We start from the raw sequence: 14,410 nt of genomic DNA on the forward strand, positions 1-14,410 counted from the left end.
TAGTTTCCACCCAGGCCGCCCATATTTTATCAAACTTTTGAGGGCAGTTCCGACCCATATAATTTTATATAAAGGTAGTACTGCGTTAATGTGGGCACACCACGCCTGCACCGTAGGAGGATCAGGTAGTTTCCACCTTTTGTGTCCATAGACTTTAATGGAAGCTGCCTCCAAGTCAGATCCTCTTCTTTAACGTTACAGGAATATTACACAGGCATTCCCTGAAGTCGCGCCAAAGTCGCATGACTTTCAGGTCATGGTAGTGTGAACTGAGCCATACTCAAGATGGCTGTGGCTAGAAATGCTAGGGGATGTTTTTCAAAGTGATTTCTCAGTTAAAAAAAAAGCATGGAGAACATGAAAGGGTTGGCGAGTTTACTCTGAATATAAAAAAAAATGAACTAAATGGCGTTTTTGGTTCTCAGATACCATTCATTTCCATTTTAAAGCAGTTGTAAACCGCTGGACATTTTTTTTTTACCCTGCAAGGCAATGTGCACATTATGTTAAACATACCTTAAAACTAAGCTCTTCCAGCGCTGAGAGGCACTCCCAACCTCCCATCTTGCTTCCAGGTTTGCGGACTCACGATGCCGCGATGACGGTGTCCATTTAGGAGATATTTACACTACCTATAGGTGAGCCTTATTATAGGCTTACCTGAAGGTAAAAGTTAGTGATGGAAGTTTACTTTCCCTTTAAGAATATGTTAATTCATTAAAGTGGTTGTAAACCCTTACAGACCACTTTCACCTACAGGTAAGCCTAGATTAAGGTTTGCCTGTAGGTCCCAGAAATATCTCCTAAACACGGTTTAGGAGATATTTTCAAATGACAGGCACCGCTGTCTACGGAGCATGCGCCGTAGACAGCGGCGCGCAGGCACACTAAGCATGCCTCTGCTAATGGCAATCATGCCATTAGTGGCGGCGCACAGTCACAGCACCGGAGCTGTGATACACGGAAGTCACTCCGAGTATCATGTCGGAGGAGGACAACGAGGGTCACTTCGGGGGCTTCCATCTCAGGTAAGGTATTCATAATGAGCTACCATGCAGGGTCTATTTTTATTTTTAGTAAGGCTTTACTTCCTATTTAATATCTATAGCTTGCCCACAAGTTTAGTTTAATCACAATTACTTGCTGGTCATTGAGACATCTCTTAAAAAAATAATTTATGACAGTATTTCTTAATTACCAGACTACTGGCTCCCTTCTGTTGGATGGCTTGAGACCTGCCATAGTGTTCTTTAGGTCTTTGCAGAGCAAAGAGTGTGTCAGCACTGATTGCTTTTTTTCCTTCCAGGCTTGACAGCTACTGCTCTCACAGTTTCTGCAGAGCTGGCACTAAAGCCCCATACACACTATCAGTTTTTCTGCTGAGTTTTTCCTTCAGGTTTACCAAAACCATGTAGTGCAATGGCCTGCCTGATTGCATACAAATTGAAACTCCAAAGGTTTGACCTCATATTATGGGTTTTGGTAAATCTGAAGGAAAAACTCAGCAGAAAAACTGATAGTGTGTATGGGGCTTATTTTTTCAGGGGAAAAATATTCATCCTCCATGTCAACTATTCTGGAGCAGTTGGCGGACATATAGGAAGTTATGAGTCACCTTGGCCACAAATTCTTTCGGTCACCTTCAGCAAATGGTAATTCCTATGACTTTTCTCTACTAAACCCACCTACAGTAGGTTCAGAGAAGGAGAAAAAGTCAAAAGAGGTGGTTTCTTCCTCATCTGACAAATCCTCCCAGGGTGCCCAGCCCTTTGGTATCTCTTAGGCCCAGAAATCTGCTGTGGGTTTCTCACTGGGAAAAAAATATAAAATTGTCACAACTAGAAATCCCCGCCCCAAGGTCACTGGTTTAGGGTCCTGGAAAGCTCCAAAACCAGCCGAATTGTTCATGCAACATCCTTATACTTGGGATGTACTGTATGAGGATTGGGCACATTCTGATGAGGTCTTTGCACCAATACCCTTTCGATGAAGCGTACAATCCATCTGGTGGACCCTGCAGTATTTTACCTGACAATAACCTAATGGTTTTGATTTTATGTTCTATTTTTTAAGGACCCTGTAGAGAAGATGTTTGAATTCATCTTTAGGGTGACCTTTTTCATGGTAGGTTGTACCATGCAGCCTTCAGTTGCTACCACAGGAGTTTTCCAGAGTTTGTTGGTCTGGGCCAGTCACATGACTAAGGACACTGGTGCCCTCCGGGCAGGTTCCTCTGTTGGCATCAGAGCTTTTTCTAGAGGCGTGACGTTCTGTGTGGATGGGTTAGTAAATTCTCTGGCAGTTTTCCTGTTTGGGCTTTGTGTCAGTTCACATGAGACACAACTAGAATGAATGCCTTTTAAGAGTGATGAGCGATATGGCAATGCTTTTGAATTGTTTATCAATAAGATCACTGGAGGGGGAGAGGACGCTTTTGCCATTGAGGAAAAGGACAAATTCCAACTGGGCCTACACCTACTGTGGCTTTAGAGGCATCCCTTTAGTTCCTATAAGGCATTCAAACCAAAACCCAGCACCCCTTTACATGAATGGAACTGAACCCCCCAGTCCCTAAGGGGGGTGACAAGCCCTCTTCTGAGTGAAAAGGGCAGACTTTTGGACTTTGAGGCCACTTAGACCTGGGATGTTTGAGACATATGGGCCCAAGGCATTGTGTCCAAAGGCTACAAGTTGAAGTTCTGCACCGTACTTCCTCCCTGCTTTGTGGGATCAAATGAGATTTGTGTTCCTTCATTGCGTTGGAGCTACTATGCTCTCAAGGGGCCATCACCCATGTCTTGTAGCAATAAAGACCACTGGAATTTGATTAAAATCTGTTCTAAAATAAACTGATAGTGTGCAGCCCATTCTGCATTTGAAGCAGCAATCAGATTTCTTTGTGCTCAGAAGTTTTGCCCATCCAGTCAGTGATAGTGTCTCTTCATTAAAGTTATTTTCTGGCCTCTATGGATGTCAAAGATACTGTGCATTCCTACTTTTCTACCTCAACAGGGCTTTTTGCATTTTGTGGTGGGAGAACAACATCAGTTTGTGGCTCTGCCCTTTGGTCTTGCAACAGCACCATGGGTTCTGACTGGGATGCTGGCCCCAGTACTCACCTATCTTCAAAACTCAAGAGATACCCATTCTGGGATATCTAGATGACCTGCTTCTGTGGGAACAGTCGGCATACAGTGTACAAAAGGGGCTCCTGCGCTCTATGACAAAAAAATGGAAGATAGCAAAAGGAATGTTCTAGCAGGAGCAGCAAACACTCTATGAGTGAACTCTCAATATTAAAGAGAAAGAACAGGGGGGGAGGGGTGTGTTGCGCTTCCTAAATACCAACAAAACACTTACAATAAATATAAATCACATAGTATAAAAAAACTTATAAATAATTCTTAGTGTTCAGTGAGCAGTGCTTAGAACTTAAAAGGTGTATTAGATTGAACAACTAATGTATAGTGTTCATATGTATTGTTCCTGTGTCTTAAAATAAGCAGAAACAGTGCTTAAGACCATAAAGTGCATGAATTAAAGTTAAATAGACATCTGTGATATCAATGCAGCAAAGTAATAGAAAGAGTATATGTGATAATCTAAGTGATCAGAAACATATAAACACATAAAATCGGTGATCTAAAATGTGTAGAAAAAAACAAAGGAATGTCTCAATTACATTCCTTAATAAAAAAAGTAAAATAGCAGCAAAAACGTGAATTTCAATAAAGTGTCCCATACACAGTTCAATCATGCAATTTTCCGATGTGATTTCACAGCCGCAAAAAAAGTGCAATGTGCCAGGGCAACTCTCCTCCAACGGTGTTCCGTGCCAGTGCTGGTTATATTAAACAATTACCTTGCAGCTGCAAGGTATGCAGCAGAACAGCAAATATTGCAGGGAAGACTCAGGGGGGTCAGCGAGGCTGTGGATGGGAGCTTCTAACGATGCCGTTCACCCTTGTAGTTGTGGCCAGTGTAGCAATGCTCAAAACAACAAGTAAAGGAGAGCCTCCATGGTGTAGTATTTCAGTCAAATATTTTATTAAAATAGCTAAAATTACTCACATAGAAGAACGAGTAAACGAGCACACAGCTTAACAGATCTGAACGATTTCCTTAGGTACAGACGTCACTTCCGGTCTCCTACGCGTTACGTCTCGTATGGACTTCAACTGGGATAATTGTGAAAGGGACGGAAGTGCTTTTGAGTGTACTGGGCGGACGTAAGTCCGCCCACAATTAGCATAACTAAACATACGATCAAGGAAGATGGGGAACGCACGTCCGCCCACTATTTACATAACTGGACGTACGATTAAGAAAGACGGGGAACAGTCGGAACGCCCACTATTAACATAGTTAGGGCGTGTATTAAAGGAGCGAGCCAATTAGATTACGTGGGTGTATCCGACTTTATGTTTAACACTACAGTCCGCTCGAAGTGATTCATTAGAGCGGATCCATGTAGTGTAGATAAGGAGAGAACGAACGGCCAGACATAGATTACTTAGAGAAAAAACGGACGAATTATATGGAGCCCATAATTAAAACATGCTTTGGGAGGAACGATATATGTGCAAACACAATGTCCCTCCACATCCAATATTGGAAAACGGAACAAGTGCTCTATATTCACATATATAAATATATCGACAGCCATTTTCTCAAAGCCCTCGGATAACAATGAGGAACGGCCATTGTTTTGGTGGCAAGCCATCTTAATACTAGCACGGGGGGCGGCCATTAATTTGATTATATAGGAAAAACTAAAGAAACAAAACAATGTTTCTTACTTTTAAGATGCCAGAAAACATCACACCTGGCAGTAGTAAGTTTCTTATTTTTTAAGATGCCAGAAAACATCACAAATGGCAGTAGCAAGTCGTTAGTATCCGACAATCATTTCTAGACACCCAAATATGTGCATATGTACACTTAGAGATGGGGCAATTATGTATATATATATATATATATATATATATATATATATATATATATATATATATATATATATATATATATATATATATATATATATATGTACATATGTAAAAAAAATGCATACATATAAATAGATACAATAAAGCGATAAAGACCAAAAAAAAATATAAAACCAATAAAATCAGTTAAAAAACCAGACTTTTAAAAAAGGCACAGTCCTATATTAAAAAATATATATCTATAGATAAAAGGATCGCGGAAATGACGTGTGTATTGACAACATAATCAGCTAGAAGTATCTATACACTAAGTCAATATCTATAGAAATTAAATTTAATATAAAACGAAGTTACGCGAATTAAAATTAAAAAACAAATAAAAGTCGAGATTTAGAAAATTAATTAAAATTCAGTGGACAGAACGGGAGGTGGAATAAAAGGCACTAAAAGTTACTGATAAAACAGTTCAAGTCGAACTCAATATTCAATCCTCTAGGGGCAAAAGTATCGAGGGTAAATATCCACTTCGACTCTATTTGGCTCAAAGTCCTTACTTTATGTCCACCCCTCCAATGTTTAGGGGTTATGCCCCAGAATTTTAAATCTTTGGGGTCTTTTTTGTGGTGAATAGCAAAGTGCTTAGAAACACTATGCTTATCATAACCCTTTTGAATGTTCTGTATATGCTCCTTGAGCCTAATCCTTAAAGGTCTCTTTGTGCGGCCAACATATTGTAGGCCGCAGCTACATTCAAGAGCATATACAGCGCCTTCTGTATTACAGCATATAAAGTCTCTAATTTTGTATGCGTTACCAGTACTTGTGGATGAAAATTCGAAGACTTTTGTAGGTTTACTTGCCCTTGTGCATGCATAGCACCTCTTACATGGGTAAAACCCCTTACCCGTAAAAAACGTGTAGTTATTCGCGGGGGGGTCTGGTATATTTTTTACCAACATATCCCTTAGGGTTGGGGCACGTCTATATGTGAAATGTGGTCTTGAAGGTAAAACTTCATGTAAGTCCTTGTCATTCAATAGAATGTGCCAATGTCTTTTTATTATTTTTTCTATACTTTTATATTGGTTGTTATAGTCAAGAATTATTCTTCCTTCTCTCGATTTCTTGTTTTTACTTTTATCCAGTTCAATACTCTTTTCTTTCTATTTGAGGAGGTTCCGGTGATCCATATTCTTAACTTCTGTTATTTTTTCCAGGATTACGTTCTTGTCATAGCCTTTATCGCAGAATCTCTGACCCATAGAGCTAGCCTGCTCCAAGAATACATCTTCTTTACTGCAATTTCTGCTCAGTCTCATAAACTGGCCTTTTGGAATGTTAAAAAGCCAGTTATGATGGTGGCAACTTGTGACCAGGAGATAACTGTTTTTGTCGAGGCTTTTGAAGTGCGTTTTGGTCTGCAGTTTGCCATCTTCTTGTATAATTGTCAGGTCAAGGAACGTTATTTCTTTTTCGTCTGTGTTCCACGTCAACGTTATATTTAAATCGTTGAGGTTCAGCCTCTGTTGAAATTCGTTCAGACTAGCGCTACTTCCTTTCCACAACACTATTATGTCGTCGATGTATCGTCTGTACATTATCAGTTCACACGGTGTGTCAGAGAAAACTGTGTTTTCCTCCCATTTCGCCATAAACAACCCGGCGACACTGGGGGCAAACTTTGCGCCCATTGCGACGCCTGTCGCTTGGTGGTAAAACTTTCGATCGAACCAGAAATAGTTATTCTTTAAACAAAAGTCAAGGCATTTGACTATAAACTTTCTTTGAAAGCAGGCAAGTTGGGAATGTCTTCTTAGGCCCCATTTCACACCTTCACAAGCCTCGTGGTGGGGGATTATGGTATAAAGCGAGGTCACATCTGCCGTCGCTAAAATAAACGGGCCGTCATTCGAAAATTCTTCCAAGATTTGTAAAACATGTTTTGTATCTTGAAGATATGCTTTCGTCCTTTTGACTACTGGTTGCAGAAAGTTGTCTATATACGATCCTATTCTTGAGGTAAGTGAGTCTATGCCATTTACTATTGGTCGAGGAGGGGGGTTAATTTTATCCTTATGAATTTTCGGCAAGTAATATATAATTGGTGTCCTTACTGATTCTGGTATAAGGTACTGAGCCTCTTTTTTGTTCAGAATCGACTTTTTTAAACCCAAATGCACCACCAATTCGAGCTCTTTTCTTCCTCTGAAAACAGGATTCTTTGGTAACGGTGTATAGGTTTTAGGGTCATTTAGTAATTTTGCCATATTTTCATTGTATTGGGTTTTTAGTAGTATTGCGATTCCTCCTCCTTTATCAGCCGGGCGGATCACTATATCTTTCCGCTCACTTAGCCGCTTCATTCCGCATTTCATGTAATTTGGTTCTTTCTGTTTCTTAATCTCTAGGACCTTTAGATCTTCGACAACAATCTTTTTAAAAACGTCAACAAATTTGTTATTATTAATTTGTGGGTTAAAAACCGACTTATTTCTTAAGGTGCTGTGTGCAACTTCATTGGGTGGGGGGGCCTGAGTTTTTATGGGGTTATTAATCAGATATTTCTTTATATTGAGTCCTCTAATGTACTTCTGGATATTTACGTAGGTCTGAAACTTGTCCAAGTTCTTTTTGGGGGCAAATTTAAGACCCTTATCCAGTACAGCGATTTCTTCTGTTGTTAGGGGGACACCGCTTAGGTTGAACACCCCTTCGCCTTTTATTCTCTTTTTCGCTTGTTCTCGTGCTCCCGCTCTTCTGCCTCTCTTCTTTTTGGACTTACTAAGACAAGGAAGTCCAAACTAGAAAGAGCAAAAAATATACCAGAGATATGGGAGATTTTAAAAATGACCAGGTCTTCAGATGGCAGAGTCAATTGGGACGTCTAGATCCCATTTCCACATACTCTACACCTGAAAGACCTGTTAGACTTGAGGCAGCTGCACCTCCAGTCAATTCTGCTTCTGTATCATACAAGTTACCCTCAACGAATGGGCAGACTAAAAATAAGATGAATGATCCCTCAAAGTTAAACAAATCCAATGATGGGCAGAATTTTCCCAAACAATCGACACCCCAACAGCCAGAAAGGAGACCGTAATTCTATGTCTCTCCCTCATCCGGTAATTGTACGGGGTGTAGGGAGACAACAGTGGGACTGTGTGATGGGCTGTGGGCCGCAGTATATATTTAAGGTACTTATGTGGTTGTTTCCTGATGCGGAGTGGTCTATGAGAGAATGTTACTTTTGTTTTTACTTTTGGTTCCCTTTTTTTTACCTCCTTTCTTCTTTATTTTTTGGTTTTATTGATATTTTCCATGTCTCAACAGTCTTCAAACCGATAAAGGAGAAAAAGGAGAGAAAGGGGCGCCTCTGGGTGCAGATTTTTTTAAAAGGTTTTATTTTTCAGTGTAAAAAACATAAAATTTTGCACTCACATTTAGTAGGCAAAAAGTAAGCATTAAACACCAGGGGTCATCTGGTATATCTGATTTTTGGGACGTCAGCCAGTGGTCCGGTCCACATCTGTCATCTCATCGCGTTGTTCCTGTTCCTCTCACATGCTGTCCACTGCAGGTGTTTTGTATGAAGCAGCCGGCTTGTGGTGGACACGAGATGTGCGGTCTTCAAAACGAGGCTTGGGAGGCAGAGACGACCAGGGCGCGGGGCTGTGACGTCAGCGGGTATGTGACGCGTTTCTTGAGCGTGCGGGTCGAGATTGTCGGACGACCGCGCTCTTTCATCAGGCAGAATCAGACTCTGATGCTTACTTTTTGCCTACTAAATGTGAGTGCAAAATTTTATGTTTTTTACACTGAAAAATAAAACCTTTTAAAAAAATCTGCACCCAGAGGTGCCCCTTTCTCTCCTTTTTCTCCTTTATCTACAGCAATCCAGGAGCTCAAGTTTCAGCTCTTTTAAGGTGGCAGCCCTGCATGCGGATCCATCCCCCCCCTCCCCATCCCTTTTCCCCTCCCCCTCTCCATGAACTAAAGAACATTTATTCCCTCCTTTTTTTGGTCTGGACAAAGTAGTGCATTCCCTGCACTCACCATATGTAACCTTATAGACTCCTTTTTTTCAAGTGGGAACCTAATATCTTTGATTTGCGCCAAATACTTGTCTTAAGTCTTCAAACCGAACCTATTTGTATTTTTATATTTCCTGTATACTTTTGGATGTAAAAACCAATGCTACTGTAAGACTGTACTTTACTCCTATGTTTGGTTTGTACCATATGTGTTTTACAATAAAAACTTATTTGATTTAAAAAAAAAAAAGAAAGGAGACCGTCACATAACCCCTATACTCCTAAAAAGGGGTGGAAGAAACCTCATTGGAAAAAAGCCAATAATAAGAGGTCCAATCATGCTGACAATTGGCAACACCCCCCTTATGAACAACCTCGAGGCCCGTATCACCCTCCATACAGTAGAAATCCTGCACCTTACTACGACTACAACCGTAGAGAAAGAGATGATTGGGGACCGCCACAGGCGTACCAGCGACCATATGACCAACACTCCGTCCCCACGTATAACCACTACGCACCACTCAGAGATTATAGAGATGATGAAAGAGAAGATAATTACTACCAGACCTATTACCCTGACTCACACGAGAAGAGGGCTTTTTTAGGGAGAGGTCTGGATCATCATCCCCCAAGGGCGAGAGATATACAAGAGGAAAGAGAAGTAAGTCCAAAAAGAAGAGAGGCAGAAGAGCGGGAGCGCGAGAACAAGCGAAAAAGAGAATAAAAGGCGAAGGGGTGTTCAACCTAAGCGGTGTCCCCCTAACAACAGAAGAAATCGCTGTACTGGATAAGGGTCTTAAATTTGCCCCCAAAAAGAACTTGGACAAGTTTCAGACCTACGTAAATATCCAGAAGTACATTAGAGGACTCAATATAAAGAAATATCTGATTAATAACCCCATAAAAACTCAGGCCCCCCCACCCAATGAAGTTGCACACAGCACCTTAAGAAATAAGTCGGTTTTTAACCCACAAATTAATAATAACAAATTTGTTGACGTTTTTAAAAAGATTGTTGTCGAAGATCTAAAGGTCCTAGAGATTAAGAAACAGAAAGAACCAAATTACATGAAATGCGGAATGAAGCGGCTAAGTGAGCGGAAAGATATAGTGATCCGCCCGGCTGATAAAGGAGGAGGAATCGCAATACTACTAAAAACCCAATACAATGAAAATATGGCAAAATTACTAAATGACCCTAAAACCTATACACCGTTACCAAAGAATCCTGTTTTCAGAGGAAGAAAAGAGCTCGAATTGGTGGTGCATTTGGGTTTAAAAAAGTCGATTCTGAACAAAAAAGAGGCTCAGTACCTTATACCAGAATCAGTAAGGACACCAATTATATATTACTTGCCGAAAATTCATAAGGATAAAATTAACCCCCCTCCTCGACCAATAGTAAATGGCATAGACTCACTTACCTCAAGAATAGGATCGTATATAGACAACTTTCTGCAACCAGTAGTCAAAAGGACGAAAGCATATCTTCAAGATACAAAACATGTTTTACAAATCTTGGAAGAATTTTCGATTGACGGCCCGTTTATTTTAGCGACGGCAGATGTGACCTCGCTTTATACCATAATCCCCCACCACGAGGCTTGTGAAGGTGTGAAATGGGGCCTAAGAAGACATTCCCAACTTGCCTGCTTTCAAAGAAAGTTTATAGTCAAATGCCTTGACTTTTGTTTAAAGAATAACTATTTCTGGTTCGATCGAAAGTTTTACCACCAAGCGACAGGCGTCGCAATGGGCGCAAAGTTTGCCCCCAGTGTCGCCGGGTTGTTTATGGCGAAATGGGAGGAAAACGCAGTTTTCTCTGACACACCGTGTGAACTGATAATGTACAGACGATACATCGACGACATAATAGTGTTGTGGAAAGGAAGTAGCGCTAGTCTGAACGAATTTCAACAGAGGCTGAACCTCAACGATTTAAATATAACGTTGACGTGGAACACAGACGAAAAAGAAATAACGTTCCTTGACCTGACAATTATACAAGAAGATGGCAAACTGCAGACCAAAACGCACTTCAAAAGCCTCGACAAAAACAGTTATCTCCCGGTCACAAGTTGCCACCATCATAACTGGCTTTTTAACATTCCCAAAGGCCAGTTTATGAGACTGAGGAGAAATTGCAGTAAAGAAGATGTATTCTTGGAGCAGGCTAGCTCTATGGGTCAGAGATTCTGCGATAAAGGCTATGACAAGAACGTAATCCTGGAAAAAATAACAGAAGTTAAGAATATGGATCGCCGGAACCTCCTCAAATAGAAAGAAAAGAGTATTGAACTGGATAAAAGTAAAAACAAGAAATCGAAAGAAGGAAGAATAATTCTTGACTATAACAACCAATATAAAAGTATAGAAAAAATAATAAAAAGACATTGGCACATTCTATTGAATGACAAGGACTTACATGAAGTTTTACCTTCAAGACCACATTTCACATATAGACGTGCCCCAACCCTAAGGGATATGTTGGTAAAAAATATACCAGACCCCCCCGCGAATAACTACACGTTTTTTACGGGTAAGGGGTTTTACCCATGTAAGAGGTGCTATGCATGCACAAGGGCAAGTAAACCTACAAAAGTCTTCGAATTTTCATCCACAAGTACTGGTAACGCATACAAAATTAGAGACTTTATATGCTGTAATACAGAAGGCGCTGTATATGCTCTTGAATGTAGCTGCGGCCTACAATATGTTGGCCGCACAAAGAGACCTTTAAGGATTAGGCTCAAGGAGCATATACAGAACATTCCAAAGGGTTGTGATAAGCATAGTGTTTCTAAGCACTTTGCTATTCACCACAAAAAAGACCCCAAAGATTTAAAATTCTGGGGCATAACCCCTAAACATTGGAGGGGTGGACATAAAGTAAGGACTTTGAGCCAAATAGAGTCGAAGTGGATATTTACCCTCGATACTTTTGCCCCTAGAGGATTGAATATTGAGTTCGACTTGAACTGTTTTATCAGTAACTTTTAGTGCCTTTTATTCCACCTCCCGTTCTATCCACTGAATTTCAATTAATTTTCTAAATCTCGACTTTTATTTGTTTTTTAATTTTAATTCGCGTAACTTCGTTTTATATTAAATTTAATTTCTATAGATATTGACTTAGTGTATAGATACTTCTAGCTGATTATGTTGTCAATACACACGTCATTTCCGCGATCCTTTTATCTATAGATATATATTTTTTAATATAGGACTGTGCCTTTTTTAAAAGTCTGGTTTTTTAACTGATTTTATTGGTTTTATATTTTTTTTTGGTCTTTATCGCTTTATTGTATCTATTTATATGTATGCATTTTTTTTACATATGTACATATATATATATATACATAATTGCCCCATCTCTAAGTGTACATATGCACATATTTGGGTGTCTAGAAATGATTGTCGGATACTAACGACTTGCTACTGCCATTTGTGATGTTTTCTGGCATCTTAAAAAATAAGAAACTTACTACTGCCAGGTGTGATGTTTTCTGGCATCTTAAAAGTAAGAAACATTGTTTTGTTTCTTTAGTTTTTCCTATATAATCAAATTAATGGCCGCCCCCCGTGCTAGTATTAAGATGGCTTGCCACCAAAACAATGGCCGTTCCTCATTGTTATCCGAGGGCTTTGAGAAAATGGCTGTCGATATATTTATATATGTGAATATAGAGCACTTGTTCCGTTTTCCAATATTGGATGTGGAGGGACATTGTGTTTGCACATATATCGTTCCTCCCAAAGCACGTTTTAATTATGGGCTCCATATAATTCGTCCGTTTTTTCTCTAAGTAATCTATGTCTGGCCGTTCGTTCTCTCCTTATCTACACTACATGGATCCGCTCTAATGAATCACTTCGAGCGGACTGTAGTGTTAAACATAAAGTCGGATACACCCACGTAATCTAATTGGCTCGCTCCTTTAATACACGCCCTAACTATGTTAATAGTGGGCGTTCCGACTGTTCCCCGTCTTTCTTAATCGTACGTCCAGTTATGTAAATAGTGGGCGGACGTGCGTTCCCCATCTTCCTTGATCGTACGTTTAGTTATGCTAATTGTGGGCGGACTTACGTCCGCCCAGTACACTCAAAAGCACTTCCGTCCCTTTCACAATTATCCCAGTTGAAGTCCATACGAGACGTAACGCGTAGGAGACCGGAAGTGACGTCTGTACCTAAGGAAATCGTTCAGATCTGTTAAGCTGTGTGCTCGTTTACTCGTTCTTCTATGTGAGTAATTTTAGCTATTTTAATAAAATATTTGACTGAAATACTACACCATGGAGGCTCTCCTTTACTTGTTGTTTTGAGCATTGCTACACTGGCCACAACTACAAGGGTGAACGGCATCGTTAGAAGCTCCCATCCACAGCCCCGCTGACCCCCCTGAGTCTTCCCTGCAATATTTGCTGTTCTGCTGCATACCTTGCAGCTGCAAGGTAATTGTTTAATATAACCAGCACTGGCACGGAACACCGTTGGAGGAGAGTTGCCCTGGCACATTGCACTTTTTTTGCGGCTGTGAAATCACATCGGAAAATTGCATGATTGAACTGTGTATGTGACACTTTATTGAAATTCACGTTTTTGCTGCTATTTTACTTTTTTTATTAAGGAATGTAATTGAGACATTTCTTTGTTTTTTCTACACATTTTAGATCACCGATTTTATGTGTTTATATGTTTCTGATCACTTAGATTATCACATATACTCTTTCTATTAGTCGGCATACAGACTGTCGGTCAATATTCAGAAGACAGTGCAAACTCTGCAGGGATTTGGCTGGTTCCTGGACTTCCAAAAGTAAGCATTGGATCCTTTGCATCGACTGTAATATCCGATCCCAATCTTGGACATGGCCTTGGCATGAGTTTTCCTTCCACAGAAAAAAACATAAACTCTTTGGTCCAAAGTACAGGGTCTGAGGTCTGTGCCTCACCCATCAATTTGCTTACGCATGAGGGTATTGGACTTAGTGCATCTGACCAACAAAGCCAGGATGGCCCTGGAGTGGTTGTTGTTCAGCCCAGTGCTAGAATGGGCGAATTTTCTTTTGTTGGTCTAGGAAGTACTGACAATAGACACCAGCCTGGCTGTGCAGGATTCCTGGAATACCTAGCAGTACAGAGGACATGGTCATCCAAGGAAACTTGCCTACCAATCAATGTTCTGGAGCTCTGAATGATTGAGAATCCCTTTAGCACTGCTAAAGTGAGAGATGTGTGACTAGGAACAGGAACCTTTGGGCCTTTGCAGTCGATGCCATCATGAATCTGAAGGACCAGTTCAACCTGATTTATGTCTTTCCCCCCTCTCAAGCTACTGCCTTATCTGCTTTGGAGGAAATAGAAGGAAGGCATTCCTCATTGCACTGAATTGCCCCCCGAAGAGTGAGGTGCTCGGACACATTT

The 14,410-nt window shown here is 40.5% G+C and overlaps 1 protein-coding gene across 3 annotated transcripts in view; it reads left to right on the forward strand.

Annotated features, from left to right (window-relative positions):
* CHID1 (chitinase domain containing 1) overlaps positions 1–14,410 on the forward strand; it is a 924,523-nt gene that overhangs the window by 99,293 nt on the left and 810,820 nt on the right. The gene's annotated exons all lie outside the window — the stretch shown is intronic.

This window comes from Lithobates pipiens, unplaced genomic scaffold (assembly GCF_037356315.1).
Source record: "Lithobates pipiens isolate NorthernLeopardFrog02 unplaced genomic scaffold, aLitPip1_a1.2 Scaffold_10, whole genome shotgun sequence".
Lineage (NCBI taxonomy): Eukaryota > Metazoa > Chordata > Amphibia > Anura > Ranidae > Lithobates > Lithobates pipiens.